The 11,258-nt window shown below is 39.9% G+C and overlaps 1 pseudogene across 1 annotated transcript; it reads right to left on the bottom strand.

Annotated features, from left to right (window-relative positions):
- Window positions 1-308: 308 nt before the first annotated feature.
- LOC310849398 (V-type proton ATPase 21 kDa proteolipid subunit c'' pseudogene) lies at window positions 309-966 on the bottom strand (annotated as a pseudogene). The gene has a single exon. The product of its transcript is annotated as a V-type proton ATPase 21 kDa proteolipid subunit c'' pseudogene (transcript).
- Between the last annotated feature and the right edge of the window lie 10,292 nt (window positions 967-11,258).

Here is an 11,258-nt window from a genome sequence, read left to right as displayed (position 1 = left end):
TTTGGTAAATATATATGAAATGCACTGTCTCTGAACCCTGAGTTGTACGGGCAGGAATAATGCACTCCTCCATACTCTCCACACTGATGTAATCAACTGCTCTGACACACCATTCATAGGCTTTTCCACTTCTTCGGGGATAATAGCTAGGGCCAGTTCACAGATGCACGTTCATCTAGTGAAGATTTGGATGTGCAAAGGAGCTAGAGATCGGACAGAGAGAACTCTGAAATCACCTCCTATCACCTCAAACAGAGTGCCTTTTGGTGGTTTGGTGTTTACATATTCTGCTGAGAGTTACCCAAAAGTCAAATAATCAATATGTACAGAGTCTGCAGCTGGCAGACAGACATGTTGCCCATTTTCACTTTAGACACCTGCAGGATAGCCATAATGATTGCAAAGAGCCCAATGGCACTACCCAAGATTTCCACAATGAGGATCTTGACAAAGAGGCTGGCATTCTGGGCATCTGCCAATGCTGCACCACTGCCCACAATGCCCACACATATACAACAATGCCCATGCCCAAACATGGAGTAGCCTGCATGGTAGTTCCAGGAGCCAATCTCCTTAGGAGTTCTGCCAGAAAATTCCTCAGCCATGTTGGTGATGACGATGGCTATGATAATCCCATAGAGGACCACAGCTTCACAAAAGATGGTGCTAACAAGATTTTTTGTTTTGATCCTAGGTGCTTTGACACCACTGCCGAGGATGCTGGATCTGGTAATATTAATGCCCCAGGCAGCACCCACCACTGACAGTGAGATGGCCAGCCCCCTCCCTGCTCAGGATGGACCACAAGTACTGTGAGGTCTCCATCAGGAACCAGGCTACATGGAAACGGAAATCAAGGTCAAATATTGTGTAGCAGATTCTGATGCCGGTGTTGGTGGTGGCCGTGGTCAGTCCCAGCCCCGAATACAGCAGCGAGAGCCCGCCAGCATGAGAAAGAGCAGACATGCATGCGTAAGGGGGGATTGACAAATAAGGTTTCTCTCAATTTATGCATTATTTTTATTTTTGACTCTTGTACATTGCACTGGTGGTTTTCAGAAAAGCAGTGACACACACACATTAGAATAAATATTTTTTCCTAGAAAGTGCAAAGTCATACTTTTTATAAATGGCATTTACTTCCAGGACAAAGTTAGAAAAGCTCTGCACAAGGCGTGATAGTTTGGGCTGTGGGAGTGCATTTCGTTCTCATGAAGTTTGTGATGGGTTAGTGGAATTCCCACAGCCCAAATTGTTACCCTTTGTGCGTAGCTTTTCTAGCTTCGTCCTGCAAGTAAATGTCTCTCTCATACACAACACACTTTCCAGGAAAAAAAATATTCTTCCCAACATGCATAGGCCACTTTCCCACCACAAGGCTCCCAAAACTGGTATGGTCATGCATTAGCATTTAAGCCAAACTATTATATTCCTCTTACATCATTGTGTCCTTTCTTGATTTTCAAAAACTTATTTGGGGTGACTTAAGAAGTGGAGGAAACACAGTTCAATCTTCTAATGCTAACACTCTACCTTGGCTAAGCTACTTTATTCCCCAATGAATATTTTTGTGCAACCATATTCTTGACACGATCTTCACCTGTTCTTAGTTACATTTTTTTGAAATCCCAGCTCTTGGCTCTGATCTTTCACCACCATCTATTCCTTTAAGTGAGTTTTTTTAAAAAATAAAAAAAAAATAAAAAACAACATGGAAGCAGAATGGACCATTTATGCATAATCTCACAGTTCATATCTGTAGAGCAATAACTCATTCAGGCACCTTAATGTGGAAAGTACAGTAGCAAACGTAATCACCAGAGTTTAAACTTTGTAAATGCAAAGGAGATATATCAAATTCCACAAAGTGATCCCATATTTTTACAGAGTGCTGACAAAATCTACAAGAGGCAGCAGGTCATCTGAAGGTTGCTCACACTCTCGGCAGCATTACAGTCACTTTCATTACACAAGCTGGAACCTTTAGCAACGTGGAATTTTTAGACTAAGCACTGGAATCCGCAAGCTCCCATAAATTCAGATTGATGTGCAAGAACTCTGTGAAGAAAATGACTTCCCAAATTTTACTACTGTTGAAAAATAAAATTCTTACCAAAAGAATTATTAACCAGGAAATGCTTTTAAATTGATTGTGTGCATCTTTCAAGTACATGCATTTTTTTCCTGCAGCATATCAAGTACTATCAACTTATTCTGGAAATATTGCTGTATTCTGAAGGAAGGACACTGAAAAAGCACTCTTAATTTGGTTTTAAAGAATATAATTATATTTGTTGAGCAGCCTATAAAGCCATCTTATTGATAAATAAAAACCCATAAGCTGGACAACTTAATTTTGATGCTCCAGTAGGCTGCCATTCAGCTAGGAATCCTTCTGTCTTTAAATAAGGGACAATGCGCATCTAGCTCAAAAGAAAGCTATGCTTTCAATTAATAATCTTGAAAACATCTTTCTTTACATGCTGTCAGAAAGAAGAAATTTCAAACCCTGTGTTGCATGCTCACTTAATTTCTAACATCTAGTACTGATCTACTGTGGTGCATAGAAATATGGAGGCCTATAGTACCAAAATACACTGAGGATCATGGGGAAAGATTTTTACTTTGTATAAAGAGCAGTATCTGTCCCAAACCTGATTTGGAAACCTGGTGGAATTGGGTAGCCTATGTTCATTACCCTAAATGTATTCTTCCCATCACTGTGCCAAGGAGGTTATGGAAGTACTGAACAATTGTTTGACCACAGTGATTTATTGGATGTGGACTAAGAAATAGATGCCTGGTTCTGACTAGATGGAGGTTCTTTTGGTTGGTCAGTAAAGACACTAATCAGGGATTGGGGGCACAGTTTGTTCTGGATGGGGTTACATTCTCTTTAAAGGATTAGGTATGAACTTGGGGGGAGGGGTGTTCTGGATCTGGCATTACTCCTGGAGGGCCTGGTGTCTCATCCAAGAGTGCCTTTTACAGCTTTCCTTGAAAAGGTGGATTTGGCCCCAGTGATCCATGCCTTAATCACCTCCTGCTTAAGTTACTGAAGTCTGTTCTCTGTGGGGCTACCATTGAGGAGTGATAGGAAACTTTAGCTAGTGCAAAATGTGGCAGTCAGATTATTGCAGATTGCAGAACACTGGTCTTATATCAACTGCACTGGCTTTCTGTTCGTTTCCAAGCAAAATTCTTGCACAGAGCCCTAAATAGTGTCATGCAGACACTACAATAAACCTGCATACATGCAGAGTACTGATCACACCATAATCACCCATCTTGAAGCACTCTAAAACGGGGGGGGGGGGGACCAGTATTGAAACCAGAGAACAGAATTAAAAACCCATCAAAAGCCAGGTGAAACAAACTACAGCCTGCCTCAAAGATGCAGCCTAAGGTGGGAGTTACACAACTGGTATGCTACTACAAAAAAGTTGAGGTTTTTTGTGTTTTAATACTTTGCTTGAAGCCGCCCAGAGTGGCTGGGGCAAGCCAGTCAGATGGATGGCATATTATTAATGTTGTTGTTGTTACTGTTACTATCTACATTGTTGCTTTTATATTGTGTAATGTTTATTTCTATGTTACATACTACCCTGTGGGCCCTTGTAGGCAGAATGATAATTAAGAAATACTTTTAATAATTCTATCATAATCAGTATCATCTGTAAGTGATGGTCTAGAAATACACAGAAGCTGTTTTGATCTAAAATATATTGGATCTAAAACCAGTGGTTACTCTGCGGGTCATTTAATAAGCAGGGACACATATTTCCAGCATCTTAAACATGAAAGTCAAGCAATGATCACTGACTGTCAGAAAAGCAATCCATAATGCAGATCACACACAAAACAATAAGTACCCAGTGTTTCTTCTGTAAATAGGACTAATATTTAATCAATACTGTCTTCAACAGCAATGTGCGTTCTAATGAAAGCACTTCGACTTCTCAGGTTTTGACAAATACCATTGATTAAGCTGGTATGGGAGGGAAATCCAAACTACATTTAAAATTAAGTGCTAGCATCAAGCATTGAAAATTGTGTTTATGGTAAGTTTCAAATGTTTTTAGGACATATTAGCGAAATCCAATGTTTCAAAGTATTTTCAGTGGTCAAAACCAATTGATTCCATGTTCAGAAATGGCCACCAGTCATTCAAGCATAGTATCGGATGCAAGCACCATTTGTTGTTCTTGTTGTTGCTTATCTGTTTTAGAATTTGTTTAGAACCTTTTGCACTGGAATGGTACCCCCTGCAAAACAAAAAACCCACTTTGTTCTTATTTCACAAATTCAGGGCCAGTCCAACCAGTGGGCAGAATGAAGCAGCTGCCTCAGGCAAGATAAGGTGGAAGGGCAGTGGCAGCAGCTCTCCAACCATTCCTCCTATGCTCTCTAGCAGTTCCCCTCTATTGGAGGACAAATCTTAGAAATAGATTTTTACAGGATGATTTGTTGCATTTCTCTAGAATAAAATAAAATAACAATCAACTCAATATAGTTGTCTATATATCTTTGGTATTATTTTGCTCCAGAGGGGAGAAGAGAGACATAGCTGCTTTTTTCTACTTTTAAATGAGAAACACAGCATTGCTGCAGCCATGAAGCATCAAATTTCCAAGCACAAAAACAGTCATTTTAATTGGGTCAGCCTATTGAATCTTTAAATCAAATTCTGTACTCATTAGGATCAGAATTCCGCATCGTTTTTGGACATCATAGCATAAATGAAAACAGGCAAATTCAGCAATTACACCCTTCTAAAAGCCACAGACAGAATTCTTTTTATTAGATATACCATAGGCATATCAAAAATAATTTACCTATAGACATGGTTTTGGTTGTTGTTTTTTTACAATTTGTTTGAGATCCCTTTGCAAATCATCTAATTAAAGCCATTTTGAAACATGGACATTTTTGTGCTTGTTGTGTACTGGCATTTGCAGATACCTGCTCCTCCTGATCTGGAATAATGCACATTCCAAGTCTTCACCAACTGCAGTCCGAAAGGGATAGATGACACTATGTCATTTAGTACTTCCTGCCTAGCCCTTTGTTAGGTTGTGTGTGGGGTTTTTTGCCATTAAAAACTGGGGGCTCATGAAGCCCCCATCTATTCTTCAGATTCATTAAGTATACATATTTCCATTTATAGTGGAACCTCCATCTTCGGAGACAGTATACCTCTGATTAAAAATGCTGGTAACAAACATCAGGGGGTGAGGTTCTTTCTCTGTTGTTGTTGTTTTTTTTTTTGTACAGTTAAGTACTTAATTCGTTCTGGAGGTCCGTTCTTAACCTGAAACTTCTTAACCTGAAGCACCACTTTAGCTAATGGGGCCTCCTGCTGCCACTGCACCCAATTTCTGTTCTTATCCTGAAGCAAAGTTCTTAACCTGAAGCACTATTTCTGGGTTAGCGGAGTCTGTAACCTGAAGCGTATGTAACCCGAGGTACCACTGTATATGAATTTCCCAGGACACCCGTTGAGCTGCTAATACAGGCATCCCCAACCTGCTAAAGAAGATGGATCTTTGGTCGGGTCCAGCAATGCAGTTCTTATGAATAGACTATCCAGCCTGCTTAATAATCCACAAATAATGCAACTGTTCATCTAATATAAGCAGTACGCTTTGAAAAGCCCTCTTAATTCCTTTACCCTTATGAGCTTTATTCCGATAGTGAGTATTTATTGTTGCAACCATAGCAATAAAAATATTTATTGGCAGCAGTGATGCAAATTGTAAACAACCATCTGTCTTTGGTTTCTTTCACTATGTTCCTTCAACATTTTTATAACATCAGTGTAATAAAGTTCGGGAAGAAGATAGCACTGAAATAACTCTTTGAACAGCTTTCTGGCATAGGACTTAGTATGAGCCAGCGTTTCAAAACTTCTCTGCTTCTCTGCTTCTTCCATGGACCTGTCTATTCTGCTGTGATAGGAGCAGGTAAAGCCCTCTTTCATCTCTCAAATAAGGAATATTGTGAAATGACCCTGCTGTTCCTGAACCCACGCAAACTCATCACTATGATCACACCTGTCATCATTCTGATTTGTAACATGGACACCATAGCTTGGGTGGATCCCATTGGAAATGTTATGCTACTGGATCTACACCAGTGCAGACTTTTCTTTCAGTGCAGATGTTGTTAGACTACAACCTCTTTCATCCCTGCCCATTAGCCAAGCTTGCCGGGGCTGATGTGAGTAAGAATCCAACAACATCTGAAGGGCTACAGGTTCTACACACTTGCTTTAAACTATTAACCTTTTGATGTTTGTGTAAATACTGGCCCAGTTCAGATGTATAACCAAGCTATGGTTTAGGGTTACAAGAAGGAGACTTCAAGAAGCCTTGTACTCATGCAAAGCAATTCTCCCTGTTCTTCTGTTCCTGCTTTGAGACAAATTGTAGCATGTACCGGTATATGTTTGTGTGGCTGATCTAAACCTGCAGATTATGAGTTTCACTTGTCCTTCAAACCAGGTTTAGAAATAATGGTTTGATCTTGATTTCTAATCTTGGACTGCAGAGCAAGTGCAAACCATGGTTTGAGTGAATGGGCAAGCCATGATTTCCCTCAAACCAAAACAGAGAGAAAATGGTCATAAATGAGGGAATGGGAAATGCCCTGAACAGTTATTCTTGTAGCATGGCTTGGTGTTATGTCTAAACCAGTCACTCCATACTGAGAAAAATGCTAGGGCAAGAAACATTTTACATTATAAACCAAGCCTGAGTTGAAATCACATTCCTTTCATTGGTATATTGTCAGACGGCATGATTTGCTTGAATAGGTGGAGAAGAAACTTTGATCAAACCATCAAATTTTATCATCTGTAGACAAAACTGAGGTAGATTTCTAATTAAATTGTTTGATTCCCATATTATCCAAGCAGCCATGCTGGCTGCAGTTGATAGAAATTGTTGTCGAAAACATCTAGATGACACCAGGTTGGTAAATACTGATCTAGAACTCCAACTCATACATAGCTTGAGTTCAACAATGTTCTTGAAGTCTCTCCCCCAGTATCAACCCGAGAAGATGAGACCACATTTAAAGCTCAGCAGGTGTTACATCAGCAAATTGTACAGTCAGGGCTTTCTGAGATGTGGCTTCAGCTATGTAGAAGATGTATATTTTAAGAAGGCTCTAAAATGTCCTTTTCGGGGGGGTGCGTGTTGAGTTGATTAAGCTGTTTTACTGAGATATTACCCAAATGCAATTTAATTTCTGTTTAAAACTTTATCAACCTTTAATGTGATGATTTTTGAATTCTGAAGCTTGGTAAGACTGAGCGCTTATTAATAAGGAAAAGAATACATAAAGAGAGACCACAGAAGCATAATCCTTGTGGAAGGTCTCCTGAGCAAACTCTGTTGGGAGGCGTTCATTTCAGTGGGCTTATACAGCAGAACTCCCAGGCTGATAGTGCCATAAATGAATAAGCAAATTAGCACAACATTAAGAGTGTCTCACTAATTTCCCCCCTTTGTATTTGCTTCACGGTGTGGCTATGAACTCCACCTGTAAACACTGCAAGTGCAAGAATGGATCAGAGAGACCTCAGCAGTTAGATCCTCAGATTGTGTGTACCATGGTAAAAAGACTGAGATGCATGGGAGAAAGCAGAGGCATTGTTCAGCCCTTAAAAGACCCAGGACATAGGCCCATGACACAAAATTCCATAAAACTTGCATGTGCTAATTTATACATATAATGAACATTTAGGGCAACATTCAGAGTGAAAATTTCACTTTAAGCAAAAGAAAACGCTTTTACGTTTAAGAGGGGGAAGGGGGAGGAAGGGGCAGAAGGTCCCAGACTCGATGCTAAAGGCCTCGGCTTGGCCCCTAGACAACCTGCTAACAATGCCCCCAAAGAACAGAATTACTTTTCTTCTATTTGTTTATTCATTACTAAAGCAGAGTTTCTTTTGGAACCATTTAACTCGCTATATGCAGTGAGTTTTTCAATCATGTCTATACCTTGTGTATCCACTTCACTCTTTTCTGATTTAATTGACTTGAGTTAATAAAATTTAACAACAAAGCATAGATCAAGTGGAAAGAAGCACTTTAGGAGACGTGTTTCCCTCCTCGAGCATTTGATATATAGAGAGCACAGTTTAGATAGAAGAGCAGGGAAATGTAGCTTAAAAAGTAGACAAAGCACCTTCTCCCGATTACCCTGACAATGGGAGTGAATTTGAAAAATGGAGGAGATAGGGATTTGGAATGGTAAAAAAATCTAACAAACTTGAGGAGATATTAAACTGAAGAGTTTTTGAGCTTATATGTATTTGAGATGCTTGGATAATATAGCACAATAGACAGTCCTGATATCCTGCATTAATATTTTTTAGTGGTTTGGCTTTGCAATAGCTAGTTGACAGCTTTGTGATCTTATTGTGTTTTAATTTGTTATAAGGAACTACTGTATATTTGTATCTTGCGGTACTCCACTCTGGGTTTATTTAGCTCTGAGGGCCTTCTGGCAGTTCCCTCATTGCGAGAAGTGAAGCTACAGGGAACCAGGCAGAGGGCCTTCTCCATAGTGGTGCCTGCCGTGTGGAACGCCCTCCCGCCAGATGTCAAGGAAATAAACAACTATCTGACTTTTAGAAGACATCTGAAGGCAGCCCTGTTTAGGGAAGTTTTTAATGTTTGATGTTGTCACTTTTTTATTATTAATATTCTGTTGGGAGCTGCCCAGAGTGGCTGGCGAAACCCAGCCAGATGGGCAGGGTATAAATAATAAATTATTATTATTATTATTATTATTATTATTATTATTATTATTATTATTATTGAATTAATCATTGTGTGACAGTACATGAGCTTATCGAATTATAGAATCATAGACTTACAGAGCTGGAAGGGATCCAAAGAGTCATATAGTCCAAACCCCTGCAATGTGGAAAGCTTGCTGAGGGGGCTGAACAACTTACGATGATAGGAGGCAAGAAAAATAAAACAAATCCACTGTGGCTATTGGTCATTGTTTTTTTTTAATGTTAACTGGCCAGTCACCATCTCTGAATCGAACCATGCTGTGGGTTGTTAGGAAACGAACATGAAATAAAACCTCCAATATCATAATGTGGTTATACAAATCTATCATACAAGCACATTTGGAATACTGTGTCCTGTTCTGGTCACTTCACTTCAAAAAGGATATTGTAGACTTGGAAAAGATTCAGAAAAGGGCAACCAAAAGGATGAAGGGGTTGGAGCGACTCCCCCAGGAAGACAGGTTGGCAGCATTTGCAACTTTTTAGTTTAGGTAAAAAGTAAGTAAGAGGTGACAAAATGGAAATTGATAAAATTATGCTTGGCATGGTGAAAGTGGTTAGAGAAAATCCCCACCCCAGTCTCATGACCCTATAACTCATGGGCATCCAATGAAGGAGAATGTTGGAAGATTCTGGACAGACAGAAGAAAGGACTTCCTCCCTCATGACATTGGTTAAACTATGAAATTTGCTCCCACAGAAAGCATTGTAACCAAATAACTGAGGCCCAATAACTAGCATTTACTGGTTGGTGCCTCTAAATCCATCTCTAGCTTATAGCCTTCAAAACTGCAATGCTGAAGAGGTAGATATTTCTGAAGTTTAACTTTGGGGGTAGGGATCAAAAGCGTATTCACCGAAAAGTCTGTATGGCTATTCCATTTCAAAATAAGAGTTTCAGAGGAAAAGATTCAAGAGGAAATACTGAATCAATAGTGGATCCAGAAAAGCCTTTAGGAAGGCATCAATCTATCTGTGCAGCTTTTCAAACTGCTCAAGTTTCAAACGCAAAGCTCAGAATGTTTTAAATTGTGACTGAGCTTATTCCATGATTTCCATACATTTAAATAGCTGCTTGACGAGAACTGTTGAGAACTGTTGAACTCTCTCTTCGGCGATCACTCATAGCCGAGTAAGATTGTCTTCCATGAACACAGTCTTAATAGTGTGCCTGTAGGTGATTGTGGAGGCCAATTCTGGATCCACACTTCCTTCTACAGTGAGGACAAAGGTTTCTGTGCGAGAGTTGATCATGGTGAAGTTGACATGATTTACAGTGTTGAAGGCCTTAGTCAGGTCAATTAACGCCATGTACAGGGGTTGGTTTGGCTCTCTGCATTTTCCTTGAAGCTGTCAAGCAGTGAAAATCATGTCCACAGTCCCCCTAGAAGGTCGAAAACCATTTTGGGATTGAGGAAGGGTAGCCTCGGATATAGTTAGAAGATGGCTTGCTAAGATCCTTCCAAGAATTTTGCTGGCTGCAGCTAATAAAGAGATGCCTCAGTAGTTTCTGCAATCTGTTCTATCGCCTTTCTTAAAAAGGTTGATAATTTTGGCATCCCTAATGTCTGCTGGGATCTCCTCTCTCTTCCAGATTTTTTCCATGAGCTTGTGTTGCATCTAAGGGGTTAAACTTAGTATTCAGGTTTTTTCTATGAGCTGGTGCTGCATCTAAGGGGTTAAACTTACTATTCAGAGCTGAGCCAATTTTACTTGGTGTTTTTCTGCACTGCAGTGAAAGTTAATTCATTCTAAAGCAGAGAGCTTTCCAGCAGCATTGTTAATATTATAATGTTCTTTTGCAGCACAGGCCTAGCTAGCTTATTAGATGGAGGAAAATCTAGAGATGTGCTGACAAGCAGGGTTCAACATTCTGTACTGGCAGTGGACGGGGGGGGGGGGGAGATATTTTTAATCAAAGTTGCTCTGTTTTATTTTCTATACAAAATCAAAAGTGTCTTCCTAAGTTCCAAAGGCAGAGTTGTTAGCAGTTCAGCTAAAAGGCAGCTTATGCACATCAGCATTAAAAAATAAAAATAAAACAAGGCCTTTTGATGAGAGTCTAACCTGAAATTGTTTAATTAAAGACAAAATATGCTAGGGAATGGTACAGGGCAAAAGCCAAGCATCCGTTTTGCTGCTTCAGACAACAGAAAACAAAATGAACAGTTTCAGAATGACTGGTGCAGAAAATACAAAAAAGAGTGGGGGGAGGTTTACACTGCAGCGACGGTGCAACAAAATTCTGCAGGGATGAAGAGAAGGCTGACAGCATACTTGAGGTGTAATTCATTCCTTGAACATTCACATTCCTATCTCAGCACTGGCAGCCTGATAAAAAGAGAACCAGATTATTAACAATACACACACAGGTTTCCAGGAATGTCATCTCCCTGGGTAAATCTGAGCAGTAGGTTAGTAGGCAGTAAATGACTCATGGGCCAGT

This window comes from Podarcis gaigeae (assembly GCF_964106915.1).
Source record: "Podarcis gaigeae genome assembly, chromosome: 7".
Classification (NCBI taxonomy): domain Eukaryota; kingdom Metazoa; phylum Chordata; class Lepidosauria; order Squamata; family Lacertidae; genus Podarcis; species Podarcis gaigeae.
This window is presented reverse-complemented; position numbering and strand designations above follow the sequence as displayed.